Here is a 21251-nt window from a genome sequence, read left to right as displayed (position 1 = left end):
GTATGTTTGTCTGTCTATTCCCCAGAGAGTTGTCACAGACTTCTCCCACCAGACACGTATTTTCCATAACTTCATGTTCTCCCAACTATACATATTTAGCAAACATGCTGCTGAGTGCACAGATGAAGGGAATGAGCTCTTGTCTATGCCTATGGTGGTGGGAATGAAGTGAAAGCACTAAACTGAAGAGGTGGCATTGCACAGAGATGTCAAGTGGTTGGATGTAGATGCTCAATGGAATAAAGTTACTACTCAATCTACCCCAATGAAAACTTACAGGGCATTTATCATGTGCCAGAAGTGTGGTAGATGTTAAATACACGAATATGAATTAATATTTGGTCTTTACTATCAAAGAACTAGGGGTGACAGTCAAGGAAATAGATAATATAAATAATAGAATATGCAATTATACGTATTTATATACATATATATGCAATAATGTGGGTGAAAAGTTCACAAATAGCAAAGAAACAAGGAGTCTATTTTGTCTAGGGAGAGTGAGTGAAGACTCCATTGAGCAAAATATGGTGGAGTAGGACTTTGAAGAATAAAGAGGCGTTCTCAAGGACAGAAGGTGCAGGGGACCATCTCACAGAGAGAAATTAACATTTGTAAGTATGCAGAGGTCTGGAAACCGTGTGTGTGTGTGTGTGTGTGTGTGTGTGTGTGTGTGTGTAAGTATTTTGAAAGTGCAAAAGCATAAATCGTAAGAGAGAACTGGGAACTAAAAAGACATGAGAATGAGAATGGAGAGCTAGGTAGGGGGTAAAAAGGCTCTGCCTTGCAAGATAAAGAGTGTGAACTTTAGGGACACCTGGGTAGGTCAGTGGTTGAATGTCTGTCTTCTGCTCAGGCTCAAGGCATGATCCCAGAGTCCTAGGATCGAGTTCCGCATTGGGATCCCTGCTGGGAGCCTGCTTCTCCCTCTGCCTATGTCTCTGCCTTTTTCTCTGTGTCTCTCACGAATAAAAAAATAAATAAAAAATATTTTAAAAAAGAGTGTGAACTTTATTTTGTGTGTGGAGTGAAAGTCTTTAAGCTGCATAGTAATTGATAGATCTGTCTACCTTTCAGATGAGAAGCAGGTTCATGGAAGCCTGGCAAATGGATGGGACACAGGGCAGGACAGCCAATCTTTTACTGGATGGTCTACTCTACTGTTACAATGGATGTTGATTGCTTTTTTCCTTTAAGTTCTTTTCAGGATTAAAAAACTGTAGCAAAAAATAAGGTTGTCAAGTGAGAGCATAGAGGGAGGAAAGAAGACCAAAGACAGGAACCTGAGAAATGCCCAATGCGCAGATAAAATTTTAGAGTCAGAGAGGGAAGAAGAGGATGCAAAGATATTGGAGTGTGAACAATTAGGAGAAGAGGTATCTGGTACTGAAGACTTCAGACTTCAGGGGAGGAGGAGTTGGGGAAGTGAATAGAATGATGACCTGAGAGCCCCAAATGGGGTTTGGGGATTGGCCAGTTCTGATAAAGTAGTTTCTTGGGGCAGGGTCAGATTGCATTTGGCGAAGCATGAGATTCAAAAGAAGACATAAGGAAGTAGTGCAGTTAGTGCACACACAGGGAAAGTGTGTCAGGCAAAGGGAAACTAGAACATGTTTGTAATCAGAGGCTGGAGAACTAGTGTTCAGATAAAGGTTGAAAACACAAAAGGAAGAGGGAGTAATTGAGCCATTTCATCAGATGTATTTAATTTCCTTTAAAAAGGAATTAATACTGGAGCAACTGGGTGGCTCAGTCGGTTAAGTGTCTGCCTTCAGCTCAGGTCACCATCCCAGGGTCCTGGGATCCAGCCCCACTCCAGTTCCCTGCTTAGTGGGGAGTCTGCTTCTCCCTCTGCTCCTCCCCCTTGCTCATGCAGCTCTCTCTCTCTCTGAGACTCACTTTCTCTCTCTCTCTCAGGTAAATAAAATCTTTAAAAAATGGAAAAAAATAAAAAGAAAAAGAAATTAGTACTGTATGCGCTTTCATATTTGATTTCAAAACCAACTATGCTTTTGTTTACATTTACATTTGAGTACAAAGAATCAGATGGGGGGCTTTTACCACTAATTTTTAATTCCCAACTTTGCCATTTTTCAGACAATAACAGGAACCGGAAAGAAGTGGCTGGGCAGGCTGTCTGTGGTGTGACGCACACTGCCAGCCGACTGCTGGAGTAGATGTTTTCTTGCTTCTCATGAAATGCAGTCTTCTAACTTTGGATCAAACATACTTAATTGTTCAAAGTGATAGTAAGTGTTAGAATAAACCACAACAACTAAATCCGTTGGCAGTAATAGAACTCCACCCAAAGGTTGTTTCGAAAATATACTTTGTGAATGCTGTTACTGCATGTATCATAGACCTCTTTGGTATAGGAGTTAGACTATTTTTCTGCAAGCTGTTCATATCTCGACTTCACATCCACAGACACACGCACACGAAAACAATCAAAACAGCTGCTTAAACATATATTCGTTTGGGGATTATGCAAGACAAATTTTAGTCCTTACACAGTTTCCTTCCTCATCATCTATCAGAAACTTATCAACATTGGCATTTGGTTAGAAAATGCATGTTAATTTTAAATTTTAAATGCTGACAGCCTGAAAAAGGGAAAGCCTGTAGGGTATACCTCTTAGGTGAGATGATAGAGCATGAAAGAAAAAAAAAATGCATTCTAACCTTAACTATGCATGATTTTAAGATTATCTGTGAAGCTAGGATTATTTACTTTTTGGGATGACACATAATGCTGGTAGGAGGTTGACTATATTTAAGACAAAGCTATTGAATCGGATTTTCTCCCCCAGATAAATCAGCCTCGTTTCACAACCTTGAATTAAAGTAAAATAAAATAAAAATTAAAATTCCCGATGAACATCTTCTGTGGTAGTGTCACATGCGGCTGGAGTATAATTGTATAAAGAAGTAAGAAAAAAAAAAGAAAGAAAGAAGGTTGGAAAACTGGGGCAGGTTACAGAAAGCCTTGCATGAAATATTTAACATTCTGCACTCTGTCAGGCACTAGATGTCACCTTTAAGATCGTACCATTAGACCTGTGCATATTCATTTTGACATATTTATTTATTTTATTTTTTACAGTTTTATTTATTTATGTTTCAGTTATCTCTACTCCTAGAATAGGGCTCAAACTCATGACCCTGAGATCAAGAGTCACTTGCTTTTCCAACTGAGCTGGCCCGATGCCCCTTTATTTTGACACATTCGCTTTATATTTTGTAATTATCATTCATGGAACTATCTCTCCTTCCCAGATTATGAGCAATCTGAAGACCAGGAAAATGTCTTTGTTCTAAAAGCTTTTTATCCCAGAGCTTAGCATAGTGATCAAGCTCAGTAGGTGCCCAAAGAAATAAATGAACGGAAGAACGCATGCGTGAGTGCACACATGTGGTACGTGTACACAAGGCTATGAAAAGTGGGCTTTAAGACAAAAGTATATTTGCAGATTAAACTGTTAGGTCTGTACCCTGGATGCTTTCCCATGACTCTACTTTTTTTTTCCTCTCTTGAAATTAGGCTGATTATATTCACTGTGGCAATGCAGAAAATATCCCTATCTTTAGGCCTGACCCCAAAAGCAATGTGGACCAGGAGGGCCAACACTGAGGCATGGTCCAGGGGTCAGAGGCTGATGCAGGGGTGTGGTCATCTGGAGTAGCAGAGAGAAAACAGCATAGACTCCATGTAAGGAGATTTGCGATTTACAAGTGGACAGACCAGAAACGGTTGTTAGGTCTTTGCAGCAAGTCCTAGGCTAGAAATGGAAGCTGAAATTAGTTTGTATTCTAGGTAAATGCAATAGCAAAAACTGAGGATAACAAGAGAGAAGAGGGCCCAGAACTTGGGATGTGATGAAGCCTGCTCTCCCAAAGTTCCTCCCATTTGGGTGCAGCCGTGTAGCTGGGGTAACAGGCAGGATCGGGTCAGGATGTGAAGGCACCCTCTGGGCTTGGTTCCTGGATTTGCTACCGTCTCATCCTTATCTACTGGTTTAATTCAGTGAAACTTCATTTGTTTCCATTTTGTGCATTTTGTTGCTCCTGGTGTAGCAGGCTCTAAATGAATGCACTGAGATGAGAAAGCACAACCAGGAATGAGCTTCAGTTACCACACTCAAGGAGCTCCCAGGAAAGGAAAAATAGACATATGAAAAGATAAAGACAGTAGATAATAGTCTAGGGAAAAATGCACACAGTGCTGTGGAAGCTCAGAAGAAATGTCTGAGTCCACTTTAGGATGGTGACAGTTGAGATGGGAAAGTCTTCAGGAAAAATTTGACAAACAGAATCTGGAAGACTGGTATAGAAGTTTAGCAGGCACACTAGAAGGATAAGAATGGTCGAAGCAGGTAGGAAGATGAGCCAATTAAAAATCAGCATTGTAAAATTTGAGGTACATGAAAAAGCAGGATATATTCAGAATTCAAGTCATTCAGGCAAGATGGGAAGAAGTGGTAGGATATATGGCTGGAATTGGGGGAATGGAGACAAGACAGTGGCAAGGGGGAATGGAGAGTAAGGCGTGTATTTGAAAAGCAATGTGGGGGAGTAATTGAGAGTTCGGTGATACAATGGCATGTGTACGGTGAAGCGTGGGACAATCTTATATGAGTCCGGGGTTTCCAGAGCTGGCAGCTACATTGGATGGTGATGTACCTATCAAGATTGGGAAAACAAGAGAGGAGGTTGGTGTGGAAGAGATGAGTTTGGTTTGGGACCTATCGAGTTTGAGTTAGTATGTCCACAAACTGATGGACATGGAAAACCATAGAAAGAGACCAATAGATGAAAATATGATTGGGTCATAATCTGAATAAAACTTCCCTCTCGGCTTCTGCCAAGATTGTGGATGCATTCTTGGCTTTTGATTCTGACAAGCCCAAGTCACACATGACTCATTCACAAATCTTCATCATGTATTTCACTCTTCAATGAGAATATGAATTCTTTACCCTCGTATAATGCCTACAACAAAATAAGAGTGTTTGGCTAGATGAAGAGCAAAGTTCCTCCTAATGTTCAGATCTCTATGTCTGGGTAAAATCTGTGCCTTTAACAAAATTCTAAAAATAAGAAAAAGTGAAAACACATTTCTGCTTTTCCCTGTACAACTCTAAAAGGCATTTTTGTTTTGGGCTTCCCAGTGTTCCTATCTCCAATCTCTTTCGGAGGAATTAACTGTATGTAGTGTTAATGTGAGAATTAAGACTTGGGCAGTCTAACACATGAGCAAAGTTAAATCAGACGCTTTCTCCTGGGAGTTTGTATTTCCTGGGCAATGCAAGGAGAGGGGGCAGGTGGCAGTACGGTGGTCACACCTTATATAGGCCATCCACTGAGGAAGCGGTGACTGTGGGGCTACAGTGGCCTTTTGATTCTAGTGACTTGTTGGTCCCTGCCTACTTCCAAACATCCTGCATTCCAGTCTCCTGTGGTTCTGTGAGCTTGATTCCCCCTCAAGAAATTCTCTTTGCTTCAAATAGCCAGTTAGTTTCTGTCACTCGTGATAAGAAACCTGGCTGGACGTCACAATAAATTAAGTCCTTTGACCAAAAAGAGATATCAGATATTTATTTCCTAATTAAATCTCTAATTGAAATAAAGTAATGGTTATTATTAAAGGCATTGCATGTACTCCAGAACCAGAAAGGATCTCAACAGTGAATTCTTTGGAAAAAATAACTTATTAGCCTATCATTAATAAATGGTCAGACACATTCCTTCCTCTAATTATATAGTCCTTACATTAAGTTGGCCATAGGTAGGATTTTTTCTAGTAAAAGTTAATTGCTGGAATAGTTTTGGAAATTTTTATTTTTCATTTGGTTTTAAATTATAAAAGACTTATCTTCTGCAGGTTAGTATCTGACTAGGAAAGGGATATTATTCTTACTAATTTGGTAACATTTATTGAGTGGTTATGCTAAGTGTTGAAAGGGTATGCTCTCTCCCCATTTCGTATTTTCTTAAAGATTTTATTTATTCATTTGAAAGAGTGCATGAGCGGGGGGGGGGGCAGGGGAAGGAGAGGAGAGGGAGGATTGCAAGCAGATTCTGTACTGAGCATAGAACCTGATGTGGGGCTTGATCTTCCAACCCTGAGATTACAACCTGAACAGAAATCAAGAGTTGGACACTTAAGACACTTAACTAACGGAGTCACCCAGGTGCCCCTCACCACTTCGTATTTTAAAGCATTTAGCATAGTGACATTTGTATAGTAAATTCCTCTATTATCATGAGAGAGATGAGGAGAAAAACACAGAGTAGGATCTGTAGGAAGGGACCAACAGTGAGACCATTTCGGATACAGTGGCTAGGGAAGCTTTCCCCAAGGATGGGACTGATACGCTTACACCCAGAGGATGAGAGGAAGCTGCTGTACAAGTGTGGAGAAGTGCTTTCTGGTTTCATTGAATACAAATTGTGGGACTTTGGGCAATTTATATAACCCTCCTGTGACTTTGTTTCCTCATCTCTAAAACATGGAGCATGATAGAACCTCTTCTGTCCTACTGTTGTGAGGATTAAATGTGTGTCTATATGGAGGGCACTTAGAACAATGCCTGGCACGTAGCAAGAGCAAAATAAATTCTAGTCATTCTTACTATTCAAAAAGAGGGACCAGCAGGTGAAAAGCCTGAGGCTGTTAAGGTCTTTGGCAAGTTGATTAAACTGAAATAAGATTAGAGTGGCTAGAGCAGAGTGGGCAAAGGCTAGTGGCACAAAGATGAGGCTGAAAACAGAGACAGGGGCAGATCATTTAGTTTGGTGGGTTTTGTTGTTGTTTTCTGAAGGACATAGGAAGCCATTGAAGAAGTTAAGCAGGAGACTGATGTTACTGGATTTATGTTTTAAGATGATCACTTCATCTGTGGAGAACAGGGTGGAGGGGAGCAAGAAGAGAAAGAGTGACCAACCAGGAGGGTGCTGTACAGTAGTCAGGGTAGGAGAGGATAATGGCCCAGACTGAGGTGGAAGGAGTGAAGAAGACAGTGGTATCAAGATATATTTTGGAGGGATACCTGAGTGGCTCAGTGGTTGAGCATCGGCCTTCAGCTCAGGGCATAGGCCCGAGGTCCCAGGATCGAGTCCTACCTTGGGCTCCCCTTGAGGAGTCTGCTTCCCCCTCTCCCCGTGTCTCTGCCTCTCTCTGTGTGTCTCTCATGAATAAATAAATTTTTTAAAAAGATATATTTTGGATATTAGACTTAGCAGTATTCAGGAATTAATTGAGTTTGGGAAAATAAAAAAAATGGAGATGATCAGAACAGGGCTGCCACACACGGTTGTGAGGGATGTTCACTGCATAAGAGTGTTAAGCTGACAAGGGCATGTGGAGCTGAAATCCATCACATGTTTAGCTCACAATGTCCTGTCCCCTGCCATGGGCTACATGCATGTGGCAGGGGTGCCTTTTTCTAAATTCTACAAAGACCATATGCAGTCTTACCCTTTCTTAGTTGGGTAGCTAGGTAAATGGTGTTGCCACTGACAAAAATGAGGGCACTAGGATGGGGGTGAGACATGTTTTAGAGAAAAAAATCAAGGGTTCAGGCCCGGTTAACATTGATAGGACTCTAAGATACCCTTGTAGAGATCTCAGATTGGTAGTTGGTTGCCTAATACCAATTTTCTACTCATCAGCTTTGTTTCTGATCATGTATTTGTAGATGCTTTCAAAGTTTCACTCAACACAATCACTATTTACAAATAATGGCAATTTTATTAATTCCTCTCTAATCCTTACTGCCCCTGCTCAGACCTCCAGAACAATGCTGAGTACAAGGAGTGATAGTGATCATCCTTGCCTTATTCCAGATCTCAGAGATAAAGCTTCTAGTGAGCCTCCATGAAGCATAATTGCTAATTGTTTCTTTGTAGAGATCCTTATCAGATTAATGAAGTTCCTTTCTATTTCTAGTTAGCTAAGATTATTTTTTTACCATAAAATGATGATAAAAAACTTAATCAAATGCTTTTTCTGCATCTATTGAGATAATCATGTTTTCTCTCATAATTTTTCTTTCTTCCTCATAATTTTCACTTCCCATAATACCACTGGATTTTTGGTAACACAGTTCTGTTGGCCTCATGAAACAACTGGCTCACTTTCTATTCTTTGGAACATTTTCTGTTGAAATAGATCCATCTCTTCCTTAAGTTTTTGATAGAATTCATTGGTAAATTATCTGGACCTGGACTTTTCTTTGTGGAAAGGATTTTGAATACAGATTCATTTTCTGTAAGAGTTCTTACTATTTAGATTTTTTCTATTTTTTCTTTACTTTTAGTAAATTGCATTTTCCTAGGAATTTATTCATTCCATCTAAATTTTCAAGTTTATTAATAAAGATATTTAATAATATTTATGATAGGGCAGCCTGGGTGGCTCAGCGGTTTAGCGCTGCCTTCAGCCTAGGGCGTGATCCTGGAGACAGGGGATGGAGTCCCACGTCAGGCTCCCTACATGGAGCCTGCTTCTCCCTCTGCCTGTGTCTCTGCCTCTCTCTCTCTCTCTCCATCTCTAATAAATAAATAAAATATTTAAAATAAAAAAAATATAATATTTATGATAGTCTTTTCTTATCTGTTTAGGAATCTCCATTTGTTATTTGTGTCTTCTCTCTTTTTTCTTGGTCAGTCTAGTCAGAAGCTTATCCCAAAGACCCAGCTTTGGGGAATGACTGATAATAGTGCAGGGTTTTTTCTGGGAGATGATAGTGTTTTGAAATTAAGTATTGGTGGTGGTTGTACAACTGCGTGAATTTACTAAAATCCACCAGGCTGTACATGTTAAAAGGATGAACTTTATGGATATGCACTATATATAATAAAGTCATTTAAAATACATATGTAAACAAAATAACATGACCTATATAACCTACTCAAATATCAGTAAAGTTTATAATATTAGCCTACATCAAGACTTCCAGTAATATCCATTGTCATAGGTTTTGTACACTGTTAGGTTCTTTATATCACATAGTTGTTGACAAATCAACCACATGAATAGTATTGCCAGGAAGATAAGAATCATTAATATTATATATTAAAATCTTCAAATATTGTGGGGCGCCTGGGTGGTTCAGCCAGTTAAGTGTCCGCCTTCAGCTTAGGTCAGGATTCCGCGATCCAATGGGGAGTCTACTTCTCCCTTTCCCTCTGCTCTTTCCTCTCACTTATGCTCTCTCTTTCTCTCTCAAATAAATAAATAAATAAAACTTTTTTAAAATATTCAAAATTTAAATAATAACTATAGTCTCCAGAGAATTCTGGTACATGTTCTGTCCATAGAGACCAAACCAATCTAAGGAAACCAATCTAAGGAAACCAATCTAAGGAAAGTAGGTCAGAGAACACAATCCAGTTCAAATTTGGCACAAGATGAGGTAACGTTTTTTCTTCACATAATCATGATGTTTTCTAATCATTCTGATTCTGACCTTAAAATCAGTGGGTAGTCTATTATTACTTGGTGGCTGCTGAATCCAGAGTCAACATTTTGGAAACTAAAGAATGCCCATCTTCTTTCAAAATCTTTTGGCTTACTACAAGCTGAGCCCAGCTAAAATCTCTTGCCAGGGTTTAGTTATTTCATGCACATGAACAAAACAACAAACAGAACACAATTAGCAGAGGATGAAAATATAGAGAATATGTTTATTTTCTAACATGTTAAAGATGTTAAGATCACATTAAATATATTAAAATACTTAAAAAGAAATTGTCATGAAGCACATTATAGTCTTAAGAGATTATAAATCAGATTTTCTTATTCCTCAAAACATGTTATTCTATTTCCTATAGACAATACACAAGAATATTTAATAAAACTGGGAAACTTAAATTTTAGAAATCCAAGTGACAGAATATCTGCTCTCTCCACAGGCCACCGATAAGATATATTCCCTGCTTCTAAAAGGTATATGACCCATGAATTTAAAAGGAAAAGGAAAAAAAATCGTCTATGGTTCTAACTCAATAACTCTTGCAAAAGTGTGTGTGTCCTTTTTGGTATTTATTTTTGTAATGAGTCAAGCAGCTTCCTCTCTGAAAAGAGTAGCTATTCATTTATATAAGTACCATATAAAGTGTTCAAGTTATTTTTTAATAAATTGTTAGCTTTTCTAGGGTCCTTACCACCCTTCTATCATGTCCAAAATGTCTTTATTAATTAAAAAATTCTAGAAACAGAAAATACAGAGATGGTTAGAGGTACATATTGGAACACTTAAGAAAGATGATTTGAAGTCTTGACTCTTCACTCTAAACTCTTTACTGAGGAATATATAGTTTCTATATATTGATTTATTCAGGATAGTAATAAATTTCCTCTGTCTATGAGAATGGAAAGAATTAAGTGCAAATTACTTAGTATGCAGGTGTATATCGAGGAATGGAAACAAAAATGACAAATATAATTTTAGATTCAGTAATATGTGTTCCTTAAATAACCTTTGCTCTGAAAGGTTAAAATACTGTGAGAAAATGGAAGTGTGAAGAAATGGTTTATTAGATATTCATTCTTGAACTTCAAGGCATCCATGTCTTCATGTATTCAATGATGCATAAGAAACTTTAAAATCATACCCAAAAGAAAATTCTTATGACTCATAACAGACAAAAGTTTATATATGTTTTATAAAGAATTCCTGCAAAGCAATAAAGAAACATAAATCAATAGAATAATGGGTTTTGGGTATGAACAGACAATTCATCAAAGAAGTACAAATACATAATAAACATATGAAAAGATGAGCTTCACCAGCTAAAACAGATAAGTATATTTTTTCTACTCAAATTAGAAAAATGTAAAAGATTGATATCAGCAACTGCTGGACAGGTGTGAGGCATGGAGAAATGAGCTCTCTTTTATATTGTTGGTAGAAATATAAATTTACACAAACTTTTGGATGATAATACAGTTTTCCCTATTAAAATCTGAAAAGTACATGTCCTGTTACCCCACTTCCAGGAATCCATCCTATAGACAATAGCTACGTGATAACGTAAAAATAAAATAGAGGATGGTCATTACAGAGATATTAGTGACAGTAAAAATTTAGGAACGACTTAAATATCTATTGAGAAATGAATAAATAAAGGTGTAGATATAAAATCATTGCAGTCATTAAAAAAAAAGAACTGACAGTCAGGGTTTCTGATGTACTGGCAACATATTGGTTTTTCTAAATCCAAGTAGTAAATGTAGGGGTGTTCACTATGGATATATTTATATACATATATAGTTGGATATGTTTTTACATGCATCTGAATTTTCACAAAAAATGAAAAGGAATGAGTGAGGATAAAATTATGTGAATTAATCCAGTAAAATATATATAATATATTAAGAAAAAACATATTAGGCCATAAAGACCATTATGAATGCCATAATCCCAATTTTATAGGAAAAAAAGTACTATGTATGCATATTTATGACATGTCATTATGCTTCTATATATATAAAAAACCAAGGAGGATATGTAGCAAACCTCTGGAGAATGGGATTAGAAGGATGCTTTTAGGAGGAATGGAGTGGCAATGGAGAGCTTTCATAATTTTCCTAAAATATAAAATATGTTTGATGGTATATATATGTATATATTTACTTTTATGTGTGTTTCAAATGACAAAAAAAAGAAAGCTTACTTAGAAGAATTGAAGAAAGCAAAACAAATGTATTGAGACCAAATATGAATACGTTCCAGTAATATTTATCCAGCAATAGAAAGTTATTTATGCAGTTAATGAACAATTATCAAGTATTTTTTACACACATAATAAAAAAATTATCCTATGTACTTGGAAAGGGATAGTTTCTAGAAAAATTTAAGACACTGTAGTTTCTCACATTGTATTAGAGAAATTATCAACTACAGATGATCTATTTTTAATACAAATTTTGTGGTGATAGATCTGAATTCAGTTAGAAATCACAATACATTAAGAATTTTTTCCAAATAGCAATAAAAGCAGATGTTTGTTCAGTGCTAATTAAGTTCTAGGCATGATTCTAAATGCTTTATATGTATTCATTTATTTAAATATTACAACCAATCATTATAATCATGTCTATTTTACAGTTGAGGAAAATGAGATATAGGGAGGTTAAATAACTTGACAAAGCTCACAACTTATAAGTAGTGGTGCCAGGATTCACACCCAAGCATTTTGATACTAATACTTCCACCATCCTACATTGTCTCTTATTATTTCAAGTAAAACCTAATATTCATTTAAAATGATGTGCTATTATATTAAAGTATGTTTTGTGTCACCCTGTAAGGCACATGAAAACATTTTGAAAAATATAAAATGCTATAAAATGTAATATATGATTGTAAAATTTTAGTTATTCACTTTCTTCCCATAACTAACAGATGCTTTACTGTGACAGAGAGTTACATTGGATGTTACACTTATGGAGACAAAGTTTGGGTTTGAAAGAAATAATATACAATTTCAAGAAACTGATCAAAATTAACTGTTTCTTATTTACTTATGTAGACTAGTATTAATTGCTCCAGCAATTATTTTTATACATTCCAATTCCAACTATGGAGCAAGTTATCACGATTTATTTATTAAGATTTATTCTGCGATAAAACTTTGGGAGTAAGTGGACTATGCAATCCTTTTTTTCCAACAAACTTAAATACAGTCTAGAAGATGGAAGGCATTTCACAAATTTCTGGAGAACAATAACAATGTATATAAGGAAGGATTAGAATGAGTGTCAAAGATATATAAGAAATACGTAACAGTTCAAAAAAATTAAAGAAATACATAACAGTTCAGAGAAGGTAGACACTGTCAAGATATGAAAGGAAGGAATTCTTATGTCTAATGTGGAACTGAAGTTTGGTCTGCGAGGGAGTGAAAGAATTGAGGAGCCATAAAAAGAGAGTACTTTACTTTTGTTTTTGACAGCTAAACATAATTATGATGTTGTTTTACCTACTTTCTTGGGACTGCTGGAAAATCACTATAATGATGGAATTACATTTAAAAAAAATACCTTACACTGCTCAGTAGGAAGTTGCTAGTCTTTTAAAACTAATCATGTGATAATGTTTGAAAAAACTGTTCTTTCTTTTCCTTAATCCAACAATTAAATGATGAGAAACGCTTCCTTTGTAATTCTTTTATGCATTAATTACTAGTAATTAACTACTGCTTCCCTGACTTTAGTTAGACAAACCTAAGCAGATGTACAGATAGCTGATTATTTGTTATGGTATATACATCTTACTAAGATTAGTAATTACTAATTAGTAATTAGTAATTAGTAAGATGTATATACCATATACATCTTATATGTATATATACCATATACATAATTACATTTCTAATTAATTAATAATTAATTAGAGATGTAAAGGATATCGGTCAAAGTTATCCAGTAACAATCAGGGCTTCTTAACTTTCATTTCAAAGTTTCACCATACTCAGGTATTCATGGTGTGGAAATATGAAAGCAAAAACATCAAGAATCTGGACTCTCACATGAATAGTAGGATGTAGAAAAGAACAGAGGATTACAGTGAGTTAACAACTGCCAATTCCTTAATATGCAAATGTTTGTACCGGGAAAAATCATCTAAGTAAAATACTTCATGCTGTAGAGGGGAAAGGAAATTGCATGAGAATTAGCTATTCAAGAAAGGTCAAGTTAGAGACAACTTTAATGATGGAGCTGCAAGGAAGCGGTTTAAGAATATTTCCTTAAAAGAAAGTCAGAGCAACTAATTTTATTATCTTTAATGAGCTCCCTGGGCCTTATCTAATGTTTTCTCAGAAATCCTCTTGTAAATCCTTAAATTTACAGAGGTTCTTAAAAGAACTCCCACTCTTCCCCTTCTATGGGGTAAAAAGAGTCTGTCATATTGTGGGGAGGGGAGGACAGGGCAGTGGGTAGGTATTCGTGCCAACAGACTGAGAGCTTGTCCCAAAATAAATGCCTGGAAAAAATCCAAATTTTCAGTCATCAATATTCCATCCCTATTCCACACAAGCAAAAAGGAACAAAATACACAGTAAGAAAAGCAGACAAATTAAAGGAGAAACTATCAGAGGCTCCCTGAAACGGTTTCTTTTTAAAGTGGGTTGACAGAAAAGGTCAAGGTCAGTATATCTTCCTATACAAACTGTAGTTCTGATGAAGCAATATGGAGCAGTAACCAAAACAATCACAAAGGCAGTAAAGGAGAATATTGTTTAATAAGGCCGTCCATATTTGGGTCCCTCAGGAAACTGAATAATATTGAAATTTGAGTGCACTGGGGCATGACCACAAATGCAAATTGCATACTAAAATTTTCAGCTTGAAATTTTCAAAATTAGTTTTTGAAATTAATTAATTCAATTACTTTTTAATTAAATTAGAACATTCAAATAAGCAATTGGGTTTTTTTTTCTGCATGGGAATTTTTCAATTAGGTTTATATTGCTTCAATGAATGGACTGCTTGATTTTTTGAGGATTGGAAATAATACATTATTATCCAGCAGCTAGGTCAAAAGGTATAGGTAACAATTACTACTATTTCCTTGAACCCAGAGTGTCTTAAGTTGGATATATTCTTTGTCTACTCTTCCTTACAATATCTCCTCCTACCCAGAGGGAGAGAGAAACATTATAAACAACAAAATATTCTTTGGAGCTCATGCTCTTCTCTCGAATCTGTGTGAGATGGAGATGGGAAAAATGATTTATAAAATTGATTAATAAATTGTCAGATAATATACTTTATAATGAGACTTAAAAAGATTGGTGAACAATAATGCTAAAAAACTTAAAGAGAAGAACCCAGGGAACTAATTCACTGTCTAGTTTTATTACCATGTACAGATGACACTTAGCCTCAGTTTTGTCATTTACAAACCTACTTAAGAGTAGTTGTGAGAAACAAGATGAGATTAATATCCTAAAACAAATACAGAACTGTATACAAAAGCAAGCTATTATTGACTTATTTTTACGATTTGTCATTTAGCATGTAAATGCTATCTCTTATGAAAAGCACTGACCTAAAATCTAAATTAAAACTACACTGGCCTTTTTTATCTATAAATAGGGAGAAATAAATAAATAAATAAATAAAATAAATAAATAAATAGGGAGTAAGGTCATTTACAGTTTCTTTGGTAAAATGCTATTGGTAGGGGCTAGTTGCCTGTAATAAATTTACATGGACTTTCTTCAAAATTTCATATTTATTATCTGTATTAGCTAAAATTAGGTTTGGCATCAAATGACAGAAACAATAGCTTAATAAGATGAAAGCTTCTTTTTGTCTCATATAAATGTCAGGAACAGCTCATGACTCACAAGATAACCCATGCTGCAGGAATCCAGGATCCATTCATCTCAATGTTTTGTCCTACCAGGCTTCAACCTCACAGTCCAAGATGGCAACATCACATTCCAGAGGAGCATAACTGGGAAAAGGTCAGAAAACAAGAGTGAAAGGACATACAACCTGCTGTCTCTAAGGAACGGTCATGAAAACTGCCACAAGACACTTCTATTTGTATGCTATTGGCCATGCCTGGTTGCAAGCTAGAAACGGAGTATAAAAAAGAAAGAAAGAAAGAAAAGAAAGAAAAGAAAGAAAGAAAGAAAGAAAGAAAGAAAGGAGAAAGAAAGAAAGAAAGAAGAAAGAAAGAAGAAAGAAAGAAAGAAAGAAAGAAAGAAAGAAAGAAAGAAAGAAAGAAAGAAAGAAAGAAAGAAAGAAAGAAATGGAGTATCCATTGTGAACGTTCACAGTTCTAAGACTCTACCACCATGGGAACAACTACTAGGGTTAACTAGCTATCTCTGTCATTTATCATTTCATTTAATAGAATTATTTTAGTTTAGAAACTTTTTCTTCCTGAAAGAAAAAAGAGAATGAACAGAAAAATATGTCAGGAGAGTGAAATAAAGCCACTTTGGGAGTGTATATCATTGTCTTTCTAATTTTGAAAATTAGTAAGCCCAATAATGTAAAAGATTTTAAATGTTGATTATTTTTATCATTATGTAATCATTATGCCTATACTTTTGAATATCTAAAGTATCTTATTTCTCTGACTTTGCATTGACCTAAACTACACTACATAAAACTACAAATAATGTAATCATAAATAATACGAATCTCATAGCATATAAAGTATGTAACAGAACCTCTACAGGGAGGCAGTATGAAAATATGGCAAGAGCACAGGCTCTATAAGGAAAGTCTTGGAATGGAAGCCCCCCATTCATCCACTCATTCATTCATAGCATCTACTGCTGTTCCGTACATATGTCTCAGGTAGCGTGTCTTATGCATAGCATTTACAGTCTATTTAGGGAAACAGGAATAAAATGTACAATTTTACAAGTACTAATTCAAATTAAAAGTGTGATAAGTAATTCAAAGTAGGAGTATAGGGTACTGTGAACACCTAGAAGTAAGACCTAGCAATTAAACAGTCCTGGAGAATTTATATTTATTAGTTGAAAGATCTTCTACACTTAAAAGTTTAGATACACTATAAAGTAAAAAAAAGAAAGAAATTGCAAAACAGTGTGAGCAGTATGATTCAATTTCATTTAAAATGTTGCACCCAAAATATTATTACATGTAAAGAGATCCATAAAAAATTATAGGATATATCTGATATATATATATGTTTTGTTTATATTATATTTACATAAAATACATGCAATAAGTATGTATTTTTTGTGCTTAAAAATAAGTAAATGAAAATAAAGAAAAAGAAATAAAAATGCATTTAAAAATAAAACTTAGGGATATAAAACTGACTGTAACATCAGTCTGGCATTTGGACATTGACCTGCACCTAGTAAATACTCAAGGAAAGCTTTAATTACATTGGTAGAAAAAACGATATTAACACATACACGCACATGCACAAATGCGCACGCAGATATATTTTCTAATAAAACAAATAATGTTTTGAAGTACATTAGTTTATTTATTTTATAATACAAGTTCAAAATTTGGTATCTATCCTTAAAGATAATTATATTTTCCCATAAAAGACAGGGAAAATAAATCCTGATTCTCCTTAGTTTTCGGGAATATTGAAAGAACTAAAGTAATGATGATTTGGCTCTCACAAATAAAAATACACACACTGAAAATTGATTATATGAAATACCATGCTTTATGGAAAATACTGATAAAAAGTAGTTTACCAACTCAACAAATATATATTGGTACCCATTTTGTACCAGATCTTGTGCGATGCTCTGCAGATTCCAAAATGAAAAGGACGTAGACTCTGCCTTCAAAATACTTTTGAATTAGTGATAGAGATATATAAATAACTTTCTTTAAAAACTACTAGAAAAATAAGTAACCATAGGCAATTTTTATGTTTTTTTAATTTATATTTTTGAAAGATTTTATTTATTTGACAGAGAAAGAGAGAGAGAGAGAGCACAAGTAGGGGAGCAGCAGAGGGAAAGGGAGAAGCAGACTCCCCACGATGTGGCGTTCCATCCCATGACCCTGGGATCATGACCTGAGTGGAAGGCAGACGCTTTAACCAACTGAGCCACCCAGATGCCCCCTTGGTAATTTTTAGATCTACACATGCTAGCACATGCACATACTTTCATAGAGAGTTTTATACTTTAACATCAGGGCAACCAAGGGCAAAGAGCTCAAATGGTTTCCCTTGTTGCAAAAACATAAAAATACAGAAAAATGCATTTGGGCTGAGGGGATTAAAAAAAAAAAAGGAGGAAGACAAATTTTGCTTAAATATCCATCATACTTAGAAAATTTGGTGGCTCCTTTTTAAAAAGTCACATTCCAGGCTTTATGAAATGATGCTAAACTGTGAGATAGTTTAGTTGCTGACCATGTAAATCATTATGGAAAAAGTCCTTCTCATATCTCAAAAAAGTTCTGCTTTTCTTTTTTTGTCAGTTTTTTTAGTGGTGACTGTGGTAACAAAGGAAAGCCTTAGATCCACAGTGATAAGACAGAGTGGTTATTTTTCTTTCTTGACAGTCAGCATGGACATTTATACTGAGAGTAATAAGCATTTTCATTATCCATGTAATGAAACTCCTTTGTAATGGTGTTCAGAGACAGAACTAGCTCTCAGACATCTAATCATTCATCCCACCAACATTTTTCTTTCATCTAGAATGTGCCAAATAATTTCCGGACCCTGGACAGTAAGAGGTGAGGAAGGCATGGTCCAGGCCCTTGAATTCACACAGAAGCTTACTGTGAATGCAACAAATTTCCTATAATGTGGCATGCTGTGGTTAACAGAATTAACTATATACCCTTAACCAGATAGCCTTCATTTCTTCATTTAATAAATATGTACTGAGTTCCTTCTATGTACTAAAAACTGAGCTATATATAATATAGTTGTAAACACAGACATAACCTCTATTCAAAAGGAGCATATAGTCTGTTAGGGGAAAAATGAGACAGAAATTGTTATTTCCTACACGGTTTCCATTCTCCCTTCTTCTTTTTTAAAAGAAGTCTGATTCTTGTCTAGGGAGCAGTATGTCCAGTTCCAGACAATGGATGACGATTCATCTCAGCCCATGATTCCCAAACTGTGTGTCCAGTCTCCAAGGATGCCAAAGTAAACTCACTGGGGGACCATGGCATAGTTTAATTTTCAAGAGAAGCAGTATGACTCAAAATTTGTTGGACTGTGTCAAACTACTAGCTTAGGGTACAGTTTCCATATTAAATCACTTCGTTCCTTCAGAATATGCCATAACTACTAGCTTAGGGTACAGTTTCCATATTAAATCACTTCGTTCCTTCAGAATATGCTATATGCAAAGCAGGATTTTCAGTGGTTGCTGTGATTAAAAAACAAACAGATATGGCATGAAAAGCATGGAGAACAACAAATGGCACTCTCCAATCTGATTCCAACATTTGTGAAGCTGTAGAGTGCCCAATAAGTATATACATCCTATTAGTAACATGTGGTTATTTAAAGATAGAAAAAGTATTACTTTTCTTTCAGTTTATGTGTATAATTTATTCAAATGACTGCTAAGTTATAAATGGAACTTTAATGTATTTCTTTTGGCACAAGAAAATTACTGAGACTCCAAGGGAGCTATGCACCAAGAAAGTTTGGGATCCTTTGGCCAAAGCCAATCATTTTTTTAATCCTCTTTCCTGCTTCCCTAGCTTCCTTGCATCTAAAAGTGAACATATGACCCAATTCCAGGCTAAGCAGAAATGCACCTGGAGGTAAGAGAGGAAGGACAGTGCTGAGAGAGCATTTACTTTTCAGATGAAAGGGGACAATGGCAACAACTGTTAGGTGTCCTTCAAGAGTCCAATTCCTTTAGCAATGCAATCCTACAAGATACAGGTAAAGACCACATATTCCAGCCTCCTTTCCAGCTACATGTGATCAACTGACTAAGCCCTGACCAAAAGTACATGAACAAGAGAGATACATACAAATTTTTAATCATACTCCTAAAAAGAAAGAGCATGCCTCTACTTCTTTCCCCTTTCTTGTCAGTCCCCAGGAAATTAAACAATCATCTTCAAATGCACATAGATAATATCACTAGCATTCTGAGATAAGAATGTTAGGCCTCCTTATTTCGAATCCACCACTTTTTCTATATGCTACATTCACTGAGATCTTGGAAATCTCTGCTATAATTCTATATGCCATATTTGATATGTTAATATGATGAGGTCTTTTTGATATATCATATTTATTCAAAATAACAAGACAAATTCACATCATTATAAATGCATAGACCATTGCATTATGGTTAATAAGTAAGATTTAGTTAATGGGTCAACCCAGTTTATTAACCCTGTAACAGCTAAGACCTAGACCCTAACTCATGCATTGTAGGTTCCCTCTACAAGAGGCAGGTCACATGGTAGTTGGACAGCTCCTATGGTTAGGAAGAGCTGCAAGGCAGGGCTTTAGCCATTGCTCCGTGAAGTGGAGTTTCTCTCAATCAGGAGTGGGAAGATGCAAAAGTGATTGCTTTTTATTCTATAGAATGTAGGGAGTTCTAATTTTAGTTTATGTAAAGGAGCTGAAGTAAACATGACATATACAGAGACATAAAGACAAATGGATACTTAAGGACAGACATAAACCACAAGATTATAAAATAGCAAAAGAATTCATTAAAAAATTAGCAAGAGGGATCCCTGGGTGGCGCAGCGGTTTGGCGCCTGCCTTTGGCCCAGGGCACGATCCTGGAGACCCAGGATCGAATCCCACGTCTGGCTCCCGGTGCATAGAGCCTGCTTCTCCCTCTGCCTGTGTCTCTGCTTCCCTCTCTGCATCTCTCATGAATAAATAAATTAAAAAAAAATTAGCAAGAACATGACATCTGAGACAGGTGACTTTGTAACTAAGTCATTGGAAGTTTTGTAAAAAAAAAAATCTAAAGGGATTTCAAAACATAATAAAATTTCATTTCTTTAAAAACATGTAACTATTTCTTCTACTATTTGCCATGCTCAGTCACACCACATACAAAATTATTTAATTCATTAAGATATATAAAAAAACAATGGTTGAATTCCTAAAAAAGATGATAATGACTGAAGATATCTACAAAGCATACCTGCATACCACCTATTCCAAGTCATCTACAAGATCTCAGACAGAACTGTAGAGTGCTTGCAAAGCCATAGTCACTGAGTTACAATATTGTGGTGGCCCAGGGATCCTCAAGTTTCATGGCACTGTCCTTGATGGCTTCTCCCAAGAGACATAGCACCTATATCTTTTGGCTGTGCCAGTGTGATGAACACTACATTCTAGTGCATACACAGCAGCTTCGTTGGACTAACCACCCTTAGGAAGAACCCAGGAGAACAGAAAAAAGAAGACAATGATCACCAATATTTTAGAAGGTATATATTTTTAACATTGTTTCCCACAAACCTTGGGTCCCTGATATGTGTGGATGACTTCTTTGTGTAATTAAAACTTTCTCTAAAAATATGAGGTTGAGGGATGTCTGGGTGGCTCAGCGGTTGAGCGTCTGCCTTTGGCTCAGGTTGTGATCCTGGAGTCCTGGAATCGAGTCCCACATCAGGCTGCCTGCATGGAGCCTGCTTCTCCCTCTGCCTGTGTCTCTGCCTCTCCCTATGTGTCTCTCATGAATAAATAACTAAATAAATAAAATCTTAAAAAAATATGAGGTTGACAATGAATGTATGGTGAGTTTATCTAACATCTAACTGA

General features: G+C 35.9%; 1 long non-coding RNA gene across 1 annotated transcript in view; it reads right to left on the bottom strand.

Annotated features, from left to right (window-relative positions):
• LOC129519976 (uncharacterized) overlaps window positions 1-21251 on the bottom strand; it is a 108707-nt gene that overhangs the window by 24649 nt on the left and 62807 nt on the right. Inside the window, exon 3 of the long non-coding RNA XR_008666456.1 lies at window positions 15361-15470. This is a non-coding gene — a long non-coding RNA (uncharacterized LOC129519976). The remainder of the gene's footprint in view (window positions 1-15360; window positions 15471-21251) is intronic.

The sequence above is a fragment of the Nyctereutes procyonoides genome, unplaced genomic scaffold (assembly GCF_905146905.1).
Source record: "Nyctereutes procyonoides isolate TBG_1078 unplaced genomic scaffold, NYPRO_anot_genome, whole genome shotgun sequence".
Taxonomy (NCBI): domain Eukaryota; kingdom Metazoa; phylum Chordata; class Mammalia; order Carnivora; family Canidae; genus Nyctereutes; species Nyctereutes procyonoides.
The sequence above is the reverse complement of the archived record's forward strand: the minus strand, read 5'-3'. Positions and strand labels throughout refer to the sequence as shown.